Source organism: Triticum dicoccoides, chromosome 3B (assembly GCF_002162155.2).
Source record: "Triticum dicoccoides isolate Atlit2015 ecotype Zavitan chromosome 3B, WEW_v2.0, whole genome shotgun sequence".
In the NCBI taxonomy this organism is placed as follows: domain Eukaryota; kingdom Viridiplantae; phylum Streptophyta; class Magnoliopsida; order Poales; family Poaceae; genus Triticum; species Triticum dicoccoides.
In genome coordinates this window covers 190762292-190777879 of record NC_041385.1, presented here as the reverse complement: position 1 = coordinate 190777879, position 15588 = coordinate 190762292, and positions in this window count along the sequence as shown.

Genomic DNA, 15588 nt, shown 5'->3' with positions numbered 1-15588 from the left:
GAATTCGGAGCTCTCCAGGAGCATTCACAGATCTGCTGCGCAGCATCTCTGATACCGCAGAGTTCTACCGGGCTGAGGAGGGGAGCTCGACAGAGAAGTTATTTTGGTCCCAGTATATTGGGGCCGAACACCTGATGTCCTTGAGCGACCAGCTAAAGCAATTGGTCGAACTCCACAAGGCGGCCGAACTGGCCATGAAGGACTTCATAGTTGGGCTGTGGCCTGGCGAGCCCCTGCCCAGCAGCTACTTCGGCTTTGTCAAGCGGATGGTGAATGCCTGTCTGCGGCTTGAAGTCGTTAAGCGGTCCGTCTGTATTGAGGGTGCACGCAGGGCTTTGGCCTGTGCGAAGGTGCACTGGGGGAAGATGGACGCCGAGAAGCTGGTGATGGAGGGGATGCCGAAGGGCAAGGAACATCGCCACCCCGAACAGTACTATGACAATGTCATTAAGGGTGCCCTCCTTGAGGCGGATGAATGTACGAAGGATGTGATATTTGAATGAATGTAATCATGTCATCTTGTGTTATGAAAACCAGTTCATGTGCGCTATGTAGCACTTCTTAATTTAAAATATTACCTTCTGTGCGGCCGTTTTAAAAATTCTTGAGAGTTGGCCAGTCGTCGGCTTCCGCCCCCATGTAACAAGTACTGGGGTGTTCGGGATAAGTATAAACACTCTTTATCCAAGTTTTTGGTCCTTTTAAGGAGGTGTTTAGCGCCACGAATGAGGCAATCGGACTATACGGCTTTATCGCCCTCACTTAGCCATAGAAGTCTACAATTTTAAATTTTGGTGAAGCCCCTAGTATCCGGAAAGCCGGACTTGGGGCGCTATGCACGCCTAAATCGGATGAGGCCGATTCCTCGCCTGACGCAGAAAAAATCTTTAAGGATTTGAGACCTCTCGAATAGCGACCAGCTCTCGCCTTATCATGACAGTCTGTTTTCGGCTTTCTCTACTGAGGTGCTTGTCTAGAAGAACCGGGACACAATCACAGTAGTTCTCCCTGCGCTACCTTAGCCGATATAGCGTAACGTAAGGTACCAAAACATAGGAGCTGGGCAAACCCAACTATTGACCCAAGACATGATTCGGAGCTGATGCATATAGTGCTATAAGTTCGGGGTGCCGCACTGTCGAAAGTGTTCGGACTTGTCTTGCCAGGTTATGGGGTACTGAAGCCCCTGGCAAACTGGTCGTGCCAAAATGCACTTGTATAATAAATAAGCAGTAAAGAAAAGGGGCAAATAAACTTAATAGCAAGCTGACGCTGTATACTATTTTCCCTTGTTATTCAAATGATACGTCAAAGCGTACATATACAAGTAGTGCGATAAGCAGAATAGGACTGTTTGACACATCCTAACTAGGAGCGGGCGGTATGCAGTTATGTAAAATAGGTATAATGATCGTTATCAGAGACCACCTGAGGATTCCCTCATATGCCAAAGCTTCTTGTCCTCCTGGTGTGTCCGTCCCGCTATGTGTCCGATAGCCGATCTTTCGGAGGAGCCTCCTGAAGGTAGGGACCTAAAAGAAAAAAGGGGTGCAAAAATGCGTGTGTCCTGGGGCGGTCGAACCACATTATGGACCGTGTCATGGCCGTGCCTCTGCCTATGCCGATGGTATTTTAAGTGCGTAGTTATGTATGCGCGGCACGAATGTCGCCGCTTGGCTGGGACTAGGGCGGAGGCCGAATTGCTAGTCGAGCTCTGGACGTGCCGGACGATCCTGTTGTGGAGTACTCCGGACGCGCTTGACAGTGTCCGGGTTCTTTATCGCCGAATTGGCTGTTTGCCTAAGAAGGCTGTTTTGTACTTCCGCCGTGAGGGCCGCAGTGTGCTCCTCCGTACGAAGCGAGCGTTCTGTGTTTCAATTAACTGTAATAACCCCGCGAGGTCCCGGCATTTTGAGCTTGAGATATGCATAATGCGGTACCGGATTGAATTTGGCGAATGTAGTTCGTCGGAGCAGTGCATGATAGCCGCTGCGGAAGGGGACGATGTCCAACATTAACTCCTCGCTTCAGAAATTGTCCGGAGATCCGAAGACCACTTCCAGTGTGATTGAGCCCGTACAACAGGCCTCTACACCGGGTATGACATCCTTGAAGGTGGTTTTTGTGGGCTTGATCCTTGAGGGGTCAATGCCCATTTTGCGCACTGTGTCCTGATATTGCAGGTTCAGGCTGCTGACCCCATCCATGAGGACTCGTGTGAGATGGAATCCGCCGATGATGGGGTCAAGGACCAATGCGGCCGAACCTCCATGACGGATACTGGTAGGATGGTCCCTGTGATCGAAAGTGATCGGACAAGAGGACCATGGGTTGAATTTTCGGGCGACTGGCTCCATCACGTAGACATCCCTTAGTGCACGCTTCCGTTCCCGCTTGGGTATATGGGTTGCGTATATCATATTCACTGTTTTCACCCAGGGAGGGAATTTCTTCTATCCTCCCATGTTCGACAGTCGGGGCTCCTCGTCGTCGGTGCTATGCAACCCCTTTTCCTTGTTTTCGGCATTCAACTTGCTGGCCTGTTTAAACACCCATCATTCCCTGTTGGTGTGGTTGACTGGTTTATCAGGGGTGCCATGAATTTGACATGAGCGATCGAGTATGCGGTCCAAACTGGACGAGCCCAGACTGTTTCTCTTGAATGGTTTTTTCTGTTGTCCGGATTTAAAGCCTCTGAATCTGGCATTGACTGTCGTGTCTTCGGCGTTGTCGCCATTATTGCGACGCTTGTGTCTATTCCATCGCGGCTTGCCGTTGCTATCCCTGGCGTCTGAATCGCCTGAGTTTTTGGGTGTGATGTTGCTGCAAGCCAGCCAGCTGTCCTCGCCCACACAGAAGCGGGTCATGAGTGTCGTGAGGGCTGCCATGGACTTTGCCTTCTCTTGGCCGAGTTGTCGGGCGAGCCATTCGTCGCGGATGTTGTGCTTGAAGGCTGCTAAGGCTTCGGCATCCGAACAATCGACAATTTTGTTCTTTTTAGTTAGGAACCGAGTCCAGAATTTCCTGGTTGACTCTCTGGGCTGCTGGGTTAAGTGACTTAAGTCATCAGCATCCGGTGTCGCACGTAAGTGCCCTGGAAGTTATTGAGGAATGCGTCTTCTAGATCCTCCCAACTGCCAATGGAGCTTGCTGGCAGGCTATTAAGCCAATGCCTAGACGGTCCTTTGAGCTTAAGTGGTAGGTACTTTATGGCATGTAAGCCATCGCCGCGGGCCATGTGGATGTGGAAAAGAAAATCTTCGATCCATACCGCGGGGTCTATTGTGCCATCGTATGATTCAATATTTACGGGTTTAAACCCTTCTAGGAATTTGTGATCCATAACTTCATCAGTGAAGTATAGGGGGTGTGGAGCGCCTCTATGCCGGGATACATCCCAACATAGTTCAAACGAGTCCGGTCTATTGTATTCGGCCTGGCCGGACTTTGGTTTATTGTATCCGGCATGACAGTCATCATCACGTCTTGTGGCGCGCCCCCGTGATCCGTAGATCGATCTTGCCTGTCCTGCTTTGTTTTCCAATACTTCTCGCAGGTCCTTCGTGTAGCCCCGGGCCTTGGTATTATCGTTTGATTGGCGGTGGGGTGCGGTCTGGACTTCGGGCTGGTACGCCATTTTGTAGCGACCGCGGGGTGGCCGGTCAGCTGCATCATGTGCTGGTAGTGTGGGCTTTAAAGCTTCTGTCGGATGTTGGGTTCCAACAGACCCTTAAGGTTTGAACTCTGGGGTGCGTGCGAAGATCTCTCCTCTACCAACACACGTCCCAACGCTTCGCTGAGGAACTAGACTAGCAAGACGAGCAAAACAAGGGACACGGGGTTTATACTGGTTCAGGCCACCATTGTGTTGTAATACCCTACTCCAGTGTGTGGTGTGTGGATTGCCTCAGGGGCCCCTTTGCACCAAAGAGGAAACAAGGACAGTGCCTAGGCCGGCGCCCGTCTGGCACCCGTCTGGGCTCGATCGTCATGGCTTGCGTCATGAGCACCTCGCGAGGTACCCTTGCCTTGATCTCTCCGCCTTCGCGAGTTTGCCTGGCGAGGACGCTCCTGAGGAAGCTTCCTGTCATCCGCCCCGTGAGGCTTGCCCCCTCGCGAGGGTCTTGAGCTTGAGTCGGTGAAGATGGGTCGCACTGGGCCACCATTTGAGCCACGCCGCAGGCCGCTGGCAGGCAAGTCTGGGGACCCCCGTTCCCAGAACGCCGACTGTAGCCCCCGGGCCCAAGGCGCGCCCGGACTTGGCTTAGCAGAGAAGCGAAGGGGCAAGTGTGAAGCTCCGCGGACCCCAACAGCCTGCGGCCTTGGGTGCCGTGTGGTGGTTGATTGGACATGGGCGTCTCTGTTCCCCCATGCCCCTCATTACGCGCCCGGCTAGGCGGGCCCGTGGTTGCACACGGTTATTCCTCTTTCGCTGTCCGCGCGCTCCCTGTCCTTCCTTCTTCCTCGAGCTCCAGCCTCCGCCTCCAATCCAACTCAAGCTCTCCCCCCTTCCCATCGCCATGGCACCAAAGAAAAAGGAAAAGGGGAAGAAGCCCGCGCCTTCGCCCCGCTCACCTCCGGCAGCTGCTCCCGCCGTCGATCAGCCGCTCATACTCAATCTCGAAGACTTGGGCAAGGTCTGCTCCGCCCTTGCTTCCATCTTCAATGAGTGTGGGAGGACGATAGTTTGTCCTGCGTCCAACGCCTCCTTCGATAGGATCGTCATGGAGGTCTGATTTTTCGCTGATGCCCTGTGGCTGGGTCTGGTTCCCCCCTTTTCTGCTTTCTTCAATGTGGTGCTCTCCCATTACCAGATCCACATGATGCACCTTGGTCCCGAGTCCATTACTCTCCTTGCTCTCTTCGCCTTTGTTTGTGAGGCCATGGTGGGCATTCCTCCCTCTGTTGCCCTCCTGCGCCACTTCTTCTCCTTGCGCCTGAGTGACCCAACTCAATGCTCGGGGTGCATGAGCTTCCTCACCGTGCCAGAGACGGCTGCCTCGGGGATCAATTTTGGCCTTCCTCCTCCTGCAAGCGGGTTCTGAGAGCTGTGGCTGTATGTGGATGTCGGGGTACCCAGCCCCCTGCTCTCGCACCCCACATTGCCTGCTATGCCCAACTCAGGCTGGGATCATGAAAATCTCATGAGCACCCGGCTTGCTTTCGTCTGGCGTCGCTTCGAGAGTTTGAGGACGCTCGGTGTGACGGCCCCAGGTGGTGAAGGAGTTCCTTCAATGCCGCATCGCTCCTCTCCAGCACGACTCTCGTCTGATGTGGACCTTTGGAGGGCGCGGAGACCGCATGAGGCTCCAGGAGGAGGATCTGGCGCCCAAAGCGCTGAGGACGGTGCTAAGGGTCTTAATTGGCAACCCTTCTCCAGGAAGTAAACGGCATGGGGCCGCCCTCTTGTATCTTTGCTCGGGCAGGGCCGACTTTGTGAGGCAGATGCCTTCCTTCGATGAATGGGGGCTGCGCCCAATCAGCCTCACGAGGCCCCGCGAGAATCCAGTTGCTGTGGTCGCTCTTCCGGTTGCCCACGGTGCTCCTGCCTCAGGTGGTGGAGCAGGGAGACGAGAACCACCGGGAGCCGAGGAGTCTGACGTTGAGATGCTGACGCCATGCGGGGATCCCGAGGCGTCATCCCCGAAGTCCATCCCGGAGCGGTGGCAGATGAGGAGTCGCGACCTGCGGCTCCCGAGGCCAGGACTCCCGAGGCCCGGACTGATCTTCAAGAGGTGGTGCCCTGCGGCACCTCCCAGTCTGGCGCCCTTGTCACAGCACCTTGATGCCTCCTCCATGCGGCGTGCCGGCCCTTGCATCGAGGGCTTAGGCCGGCTCTGCATAGACTTCAAGGCCCTCCTCAATAGGAAGGAGTCTTCGGGTGGCAATGACCGCCCTTGTCGCCCGCTGAAGTGCAGGAAGTATTTCGCCATCGACGAGTAAGTCCTTTTCTCTCATAGTTCTTTATTTCACCGTTCCTTCAGCTGATCGTGGCCTTTCAGGGCCCTTCCTGCCGAGTTTGCGGAGACGGCCGAGGAACCATCTCCCCAGGCCTCATCTTCATCGCTGACCTTGAGCGCCCCAAGCTCAAGCACCGTCCTCTACGCGAGGCTGGTAGGAGAGGTGGGCCGTCCCACAGAGTAGCTTGAGCCCGCGCGTTTGCTACCCCTCCTTTGCGAGCTCTCCTGGGGGCGCAGCCAGTTTGCCCCGCGCTCCTCCTCCGATCGTGGATGGTGACTGGCTGAGGCCGATCTTGGGCTCCACTTCAGGAGATGGACGGCATCGGGCTGGGTCCCTGGCGGGGCCCATCCGGCGATTGTTGGGGCGGCAGCCCCCAGCCCCCTGCCGAGAGGGGGCGTGCCACCTCGGGGCCCTCCGCCTGCGCCGATGGTGGAGGATGACATGGAAGACGTGCTCAGGCGCGCTCGAGAGCGCAGCACCCTCCGCCGAGAGTTTCTTTAGAAGGTGGCGGATGTGGTGAGCCAGCTCAGCGTAGAGCTTGCTAGCGAGGACGCGCGCCTTGAGGCCGAAGGCCTGCGCCTTGATGAGGAGAGGCGCAAGCTGATGGTGGACGTCATCCTCGCGCGCCACCAGTGCGATCTTGACAATGCCAAAGCCGAAGTGTCGCTAGCGGCCTCGCGGAAGGCCTGCTCCCAAGCCGTTGAGGAGGCCCAGGAGGCAGACCGACGACACGAGGTTGTAGAGGAGCACGTGTGGGAGCTCCAAGCCTGGAGCAACTCTCTGGAGCAGCAAGTGGAGCTGCGTAAGGCTGCCATTGCGTTGCTGAAGGGGGCACCTGTCGAAGAGGAGGAGCTCCTGAGGCGCGAGGAGGCCTGACACTGGAGGCTGCCGAGCGCAACCTTGACTTTGAGCGGTTGGAGACGAGGGAGGGCCTAGTGACCCAGGCGGAAGATGATGTCGGTGCGCGGGAGGCCCGGGTCCAAGGAGAGATCGATCGCCGCGTGGCGGAAGCTCATTTGGATCTTGAGCGCGAGTACGAAGGGAGGTTGGAGTTGGTCAAGGCCGAAGCTGCGGACAAGACCGCCGCCCTCAGGGCCAAGCTTACTGAAGCGACGTGGCGTGTGGATTCCTCCGCAGCCGCCCTTGGCGCAGCGCAGGCTGAGCTGGCCTCCTCCCATGCCGAGATGCTTCTTCTTCAATAGAGGGTTGATGATGCCGAGGCCGTCGCACGACGGAACGAGGATGAGATCCGTCAGCAGCAGACACTGGAGCATGAGCATGGCCCCATGCTCCAAACGCTCAGGGAAAGGGCCAACGCGGCCCTGGGCCACATCTGCGAGGCGGCTGCTATGGAGCCTCGTGTGATCAACTACGCTGGCAATCTTCGGTTCTTCACAGATGTGGTGACGCAGCTGGAGAATCGCTTTGACAGGGCCTGCTGGCTTGTTGACGAGAGGAGCCGAGTCCTGCTTGGGCGTGCCTTCTCCCGTGTCTTCAACCATCTTCAGGACAGGCATCCCCACTTTGATTTTGACGCAGCCATTGCACCGGTGCCCATAGCCATCCGGGGCGATCTGGCACAGTGGGTGGAGGACAACGTGGATGCTCTCGTTAGGGCCTTCACTTTTGATAACGACGACGTGGTTGTGGCTGCTGATGAGGGCGACGTTGTGAATGAGCATGGCGTTGTTGACAACGATGGTGATGATGACGACGATGCCAGTGATGCCAGCGATGCCTCCAGAGGCGTCCCAGAGGATGCGGTGAGCGATATGTCCGATTGATTGTATGCCGCCTCCGCTGCTTACCCTGCGCGGAAAAAGTTCGGGCGTGGCCCTAAAGGTTGTGAGAGCATTTTGGGAGGGGGAGCCCCTCGTGTAAATGATTGTAACTGGTATGTTTGCAGACATAACGCCGTACGTGTGCTCAAGCTGGGCTGCCGACCTCGCGATGGGTCAACCAACCCGATTTACCTTTGACCCTGGCTGGCCCCGAGCGAGCCTGTGGGGGCCGCAGTGTTTTGAGTGCCTTCTGGGTCTGGCAATGAGAGCCCCTTGAGAGTGACCGGCGACAGCGGTGCGGAGTGTTCGTGCGCTTCGCCCGGCCTGGCTCGCGAGGGGCTCGCGAGGGGGGGGGGCAGTTGGTGCTATCTTTGGCCGCAAAGCCGAAATCAGAACACGAGAAATTGCTCGAACGAGACTAAATGCCCCTTCCCCGAACACACGCAAGTCTCAAGCTCAAATCCAACTTAAATCCGAAGCAAAGAAGCTCGACAAAAAAGAAAGAGGTAAAAGGCAAAGGTCGCGGCCGGCACCTATTCTAATCTTCGACGTCTTCTCACCAGCGCGGAGCTAAGTGCTGCCACTCGGCATGGGCGGGAGCCCCCGAGGCCCGAGGGCGGCTCTCCGGAGACTCCGGGGCGTGTACAACCCCAACTCATTATTACGTGAGGGTGTCACGGGCGGCAAGCTTCACATGCACTAGGCCTTCTTCACAGGTACCGGCCTTGCTTCATATCGCCAGATGAGGGCCCCGCCTTGCGCCACACTCTACCACCACCAACGGCGACCGAAAACAAAGGACGACGCCAATGGGGTAGAGCGGTCGCCAGTGGTTCCCCCAACGACCACGGGTCCTCTGTCGAGGGCAGGCCCTGGGGCACCTCCCCGGCAGAGGGCCTACCTCCTGAGATGGCCTTGCTCCGAGCGTTGCGGGGGTGAGCCCGGCTCCTGGCCTCTCTCCTGCAGCCCCCAATGCCCTCCTCCTGAGGGGTAGGAGGCCGCAACATTGGGGCAACCATCTGCTGGGGCGACCTGTACCTCCTGCGACCTATGGTTAGCATAAGCTTGCTCCTGAGGAATTAGCGGTACCCGATAGACGCTACCGCCGGTGCGGTTGCCATGGCTCCCCTGTGGTTCTTGAAAGGACTCAGCTTCTGGCATCTCCTCCCCCCAGCTCGGCCCGAGGAACGAGCCATGGTCTTCCTCTAGTGCGCATTCTTGGCCTACCATGCAAGGCACATAAGCCTCCGAGGGCGCTGCCCCGAGGGCCTCGCCGTATTACCCCATGCGCCATGTGGCCCGGCTCGAAACGCCGTCTTGGGGGTGGTAGCGTGACGGTCCACCAGGGCCATAGGCAGTGGCGCGTGCCCCCTTGCTTACTAGCAGTGGTGTTGGTGTGACCCGCTGCCCAGCACTAGCGACCAGGCTGCCGTCGATGAGGCCTTGAGGTGTGCCCGGGGTCGCGCGGGCATGCCTGGGCCCGCCATATGACCCGCCCGGGGCCTGGGATTGTAGTTGGACGCAGAACGGAGGTGCTCCTGAGGTGGCGGAGTACGGGAGCTTGGCCAAGCACTCCAACAGCACATCGTGGCCACTTTCCTGTAGCCTGCGCCGCAGCAGTTCTCGGGCCACCGTGAGCGCGACCTTGGTGTTCGCCTGCTCCTGTCGGGTGTACGGCGCTGCGGCCGCGGTGTGACTTGAGGCCCTTGCCGCTGATCACACCTGCCGAGGGGTGAGGGCAGTCTGCGCCTAGCTGCATCGCCCGCGCCCCGCAGTGCCCTGCGGAGCGCGATCTGCCTGAGGCACGAGGTTGAGCTCGCCTGGGGCAGGCGGCGCTGCGTGGGCAGGCCATGCCGCCCAGCGGTCGGTGTTGGCCGTCAGATCGCTGGACATGGACACGACGATGCGGTAGAGCTTAGGTTGGTGGAAGGAAGATTCCGGCGCACCCCTACCTGACGCGCCAAATGTCGAATGTTGGGTTCCAGCAGACCCTTAAGGTTTGAACTCTGGGGTGCGCACGAAGATCTCTCCTCTACCAACACACGTCCCAACGCTTTGCTGAGGAACTAGACTAGCAAGACAAACAACACAAGGGACACGGGGTTTATACTGGTTCAGGCCACCATTGTGGTGTAATACCCTACTCTAGTGGGTGGTGTGTGGATTGCCTCAGGGGCTGATGATGAACAGTATAGTGGGAGAACAGTCTCGCGAGGGGTGTTCTTGCGGTGGTGTTCTGCCTTTTGAAACCCTCCCTCTCTACTGTGGTGGCTACCCCTATATATAGAGGCCCTGGCCCTCTTCCCAAATACTGAGTGGGAAGGGTGCCAACAACGACCATTTTGAAGGGGAACATCTAGTACAACTTATCCTGACTAAAGTTGGTCTTCGACTGCCAAAGACCCTGACGATGACGCCGTCTTGGGCTCCATGGTGACCTCCATCCTGCCGCTCTGTTGGTCTTGGTCTTGTTGCACAAAAATGGCAACCTTTACCTTACGCCTCGGTACTCTGCGCCTGCGCTTTCCCCCTTTGCACCAAAGAGGAAACAAGGACACTTCCCAGGCCGGCGCCCGCCTGGCGCCCGCCTGGGCTCGATCGTCATGGCTTGCGTTATGAGCAACTCATGAGGTACCCTTGCCTTGATCTCTCCGCCTCCTCGCGAGTCTGCCTGGCGAGGACGCTCATCATCCGCCCCGCGAGGCTTGGCCCCTCGCGAGGGTCTTGTGCTTGAGTCGATGAAGATGGGCCGCACTGGGCCACCATTCAAGCCACGCCGCAGGCCACAGGTAGGCAAGTCTGGGGACCCCCGTTCCCAGAATGCCGATAGCCTCCTCCTCTAGTTGAGGTAGCATCCTGCACTTTGGGTAGCTTTTGCTAGGATGCTCGAATCCGTATTCCTCGGCAGTGAGGACCTCAGTCCATCTGTGAGTTAGGAGAGCTTGATCAGCTTGAAGTTGTTGCTGTTTTTTCTTCAGGCTTTTTGCAGTGGCTATAAGCCGGCATTTGAAGCGCTCCTGCTCAACGGGATCCTCAGGCACGATGAATTCTTTGTCGCCAAGGCTCACTTCGTCTTCGGAGAGAGGCATGTAATTATCGTCCTCTGATTCTCCATCAGTTGCCTGTTCTTTAGGGCTAGCTTGCCCATCCTCCTGCTCGGCCTGCTCTAAGCCTGACTGGGCAGGATTGTCTTCGTCTTCGGCACCATCCGGATTGTTATTTCCTGTGCTGGCATCACTCTTTTTGCTATGGCGGGGCTTGGAGCGGCGCCGATGACGCCGATGTCTAGATTGCTTCCCCAAGGGGTTATCTTCCGTTGCCTCATCGCCATTGTTTTCTTTATGGGTGTCCACCATATAAATATCATATTATGAGGTGGCAGTCCAGCGTCCTATAGGCGGTGGTTCCTGTTCTTCTCTTGCATCGTCGTCCATACAATCGATGTCTTTGGAGTCAAAGTCAAGCACGTCGGTTAAGTCATCGACAGGGCTATAAAGTGGGTGGTGGGTCAGGGGCGAATTTCTTCATCGTCCGCTCCCCACTCGAGCCGGACATAGTTCGGCCAAGAATCTCCTGACAAGGAAAGAGACCTTAATAAGTTTAGCATGTCACCCAAGGGTGAGTGCTGAAAAATATCCGCGACGGTGAACTCCATGACCGGTGCCCAATCAGATTCGATAGGCATGGACGCATGCGGTTTGGATCATGTGGCCACAGACGAGGTTGAGGGTCCGATGATGCCACTTTCACAGGAGGTGGAATCAGTGTTCAGCTCCAATGCCGATGAGTGTGCGGCTTCCGTGGCGGGGTCCATCCACCCGCCCTCGGAAGGCACGATCTGCTCCGGATTGATTCCCGGTGCCACCGCAGGTGCGATCTCCCAAATACTGTCCGACGACAGATCAAAGTCATGCCCGTCATGACCATTCGGCGTTCCTGGCATGGAATCGAATCCGTTGAAGATCAAGTCTCCGCGGATGTCGGTAGTATAGTTTAAGCTTCCAAACCTGACCTAATGGCCAGGGGCGTAGCTATCGATCTGCTCCATATGGCCAAGAAAGTTGGCCCGCAATACGAAGCCGCTGAAGACGAAGATCTGTCCGGGAAGGAACACCTCCTCCTGGACCACATCGTTGAAGATGATCGAAGGTGCCATCAAGCCTTACAACGACGGCATAGTGGAACTCTCAATGAAAGCACCAATGTCGGTGTCAAAACCGGTGGATCTTGGGTAGGGGGTCCCGAACTATGCTTCTGAGGCTAATGGTAACAGAAGGCAGGAGACATGATGTTTTTTGACCCAGGTTCGGGCCCTCTCGATGGAGGTAATACCCTACTTCCTGCTTGATTGATCTTGATGATATGAGTATTACAAGAGTTGATCTACCACGAGACCGTAGAGGCTAAACCCTAGAAGCTAGCCCATGATTATGATTTTTGTTGTCCTACGGACTAAACCCTCCAGTTTATATAGACATTGGAGGGGGCTAGGTTTACACAGAGTCGGTTATAGAGAAGGAAATCTACATATCCGAATATCCAAGCTTGCCTTCCACGCAAAGGAGAGTCCCATCCGGACACGGGACGAAGTCTTCAATCTTGTATCTTCGTAGTCCAACAATCCGGTCAAAGAATATAGTCCGGCTGTCCGAGGACCCCTTAATCCAGGACTCCCTCAACTAGTAAGTCGACACCACCTTGGATAGGCTTTTTCCTCATGGGTCCCAAATGCTAGAATCCAAATCTGTCACGGCCATGCAACCTTTATTATGAAAATTTACAGCCCATTTGGTGTGTAAGTTCAAAATAAGTTTGTGGGTGCTGGTGGCAGCTAATCACTTGGGTTCTGTAATGCACAGTGAGCTCAAGCAGCCGACGAGAGTGATGTTATTTCCCTTGGTTGGGATTTGTTACAATATTTCTCTCTTAATTAAACAAATGGCAAGCCATTTTCCTTGTTTGAACCAAAATATGACAGTCACAGCCAAGTTGAAACCCAGATTACAAACTATACAAAAGCATGAGGGTTAATTGTTCATCAGGTTTAGACAAAACCCAGATTGAAAAGGGCAACAAGATCTAACTCCAACACTGTTTTTGGCAGTTACAGTCAAATGGATCGGCCAAGTCCATAGAATAAACATCCTGGGTCATAAAATTTACTGGATTATGACCACAAGTTGTTCTAAATAGAACACCGACACGTTCAGAAGCCCTTTTGTCCACCTAAAACTCCTTATTTTGCTGTTTGGCATACCCATCCGTCCAAACCATGTTGCTGGTAAACTTAAGCCTCATGGACAATAGTAACCTCGCATTCAGCAGAAAGAATGTGACAAATCTAGTGTTTGCGTGGTTGGCTACTTATCGTTCCAGCATTATTGTCTTCAATCGAATGTCATGAGAAGTGAGAAAATCCCGGTGCTTACAAATCCACCGATTGGTTGTAACTTCCTTCCCCCGTCCCGTTGCCTAAATAGACATGAAGATTGAAAACAATTACGGTCTAAAAAAGAGTGTCGATAGTGCAACAGCTGAATGATTAATTCTAGTACACTATATGCGGGCTTCCAATGTGCGTGAAATTATCACCTTTATATACAACTTCTCCAGACATGGAAAGCAATGTAGCAAGCCAATAATCTTGTTCAGATCAAAACTATTCATATGGATATATAAGATCTTGACAGAATCCAACACCATTGATAGGCTATCCATGGAAAAACTCTTCATTGATCATAGAACATAATATTAGTACAAAATATGTACTCCGAGATGACATAGAACTTATGTGCAAAAATTTAAAATGCAGCTTATGATTACAAGTGTACATGATAATATACAATACCTAAAGAACTGTGGGGCCAAACACCATCTTGAAATGAGCACTAAGATTATGTATTACACCAAAGGTCTCCAGTTTAGGCGCAGAGACGACAATTATTTGCGATGGTGAATAACTAGAATCAAGGATCAACCTTTGAACTGAAGGTGCATCATCGATGATGAGCTGCCTTCTATCAAAATAAATTCCAATTCTTACAAGTTTAGGCGATTTATTTGGAGACAACTGATTCTAACTGTGAAAACAAGCACAAAGCACTCCAGGGTAGGGCAACCAGAGTGGATGATGCTTAGCAATGAGGCTTCCGACATACGCACCCACACAAGTGAAAGATTTTTGAGAAATGGGAGTCGAAGGTTTAGTACCAGATTGCTTGGTAGGGATCACAACGCAAAGGTGGCAGTGTGGAGAGAGGAGGAAAACCACAAGATGGACATCGGTGCTGAGGGCACAAGTACATGGCGTTCGGTATCAATGTGATTTCCAGGGGAATAGTAGAACTCAAGCAGCTGTAGTTTTGTGAATTCATGGGATTTCAGCCAGGCGTCCATCATGCAGGGAAAGCTATGCATGCTCAGGTAGCATGCCGGGATGCAGAGGCTTTGAATAGAGCCCTAGTGGGAGGAGATGATGGCTCTTAGAGTTCAAAATCATTAAAGAGGGATAGCTGATGACAGTCAAGATTAAGGGGCGTGGCGCACCATAGAGGGCACCACCGAGTTGAGAGGACTTGGGTGTCGCAACAATCCTTGGTGTGGAGAAGCAAGATGATCTCCTCAAGGATGGCATCTGGGAGATCACTGATGCGGTCCACCCAAGATTCTATGGGTTCCTGGGATCCAATGGGGGCGGGCTCATTGCTTCTCCCCGCGCTGTCGGGTGTGGGATCTACAAAAAGCATCACCGCTGGCGGGAGCCTCATCTTCTTGGCGCTGGGGTCTGCTGACTCCATTTTCCTCGAGGGTGTCGCGTCGAGCTCATGGATTTGAGCAGAGTAACGAATGAAGAGCCTAGTTGTAGTGTGATTGAAGAAGAAGGGGAGCTGGGGTTTTCTATAGTAGTGAGGAAGAAGGGAAGCTAGGGTTTTCTGTAGGAGTGAGGTGAGGAATTTGGGGGTACGAGTGGAGCAAGATGACGTGAGGTGGGTGGGAGTGAGGAGGAAGAAAAGCACCTAGGTTTTTTTGGGTGGCAGTGTGTGCTGGGTAGCGCCTCTCATTAAGTGAATATATGGGCGTCTGAATTGATTTAATTATTTACTAGGGCGGATGGGCTCTTTTGTCTTGGGCCCAGACAAACAATTACTACTAGTGCAGTGGCGACACTCTACAGCTACCCAGAAAAACAATTACTACTAGTACAGTGGATACAGTACCGCTTCTGGCTCCTCCAATGTCATCGAAACATCTCCCGCCATAGAATGTCATTTTACTTTGGTTCACTGATATGCGGGCCATGCAGCACGCGGGCAAATGCCATCCACCAAATTAGGAGGCGGTATGCAGGCGGAGAGTCACCCCGATCGTAGCACGGTAGTAACGAGCCATCATATCATAAAACCCCACCTCCTAAGTTTGAAGGACGAAGCAACCATCATTTCACTCGTTGTGAATCCCCTTCTCCCTCACAGTCTTCAAGAAAACCAACACTTGCATATGCCATTGTTCTTCTCTCCCTACAAAGGGAAGGTAAGCGGATCCGTGATGTTGGTATATTTTCTTTTAGAAAAAAGAACATTTGCAAAGCAGTATCCGATCCTCACTCTTTTTTTTGTTTCATTGTCATTGCGATTGTGTTTTCCTTTCAGTTGTCTCCTATTCACCAGTTTCATTATGGATCAAGGAGAACCAGGTAAAGATATGCCGATGTTGGAGTAGACATGGGAGGCAATCCCCACGAGACATAGAGCTCCAAGAAGATGGAGGTTGTCACTACTGAGATGGTCAACGCCCCGTTTCAGGTTATAGTCCTCGTGCCCCTACAGGAGCAATTTTCTCTCTCCGA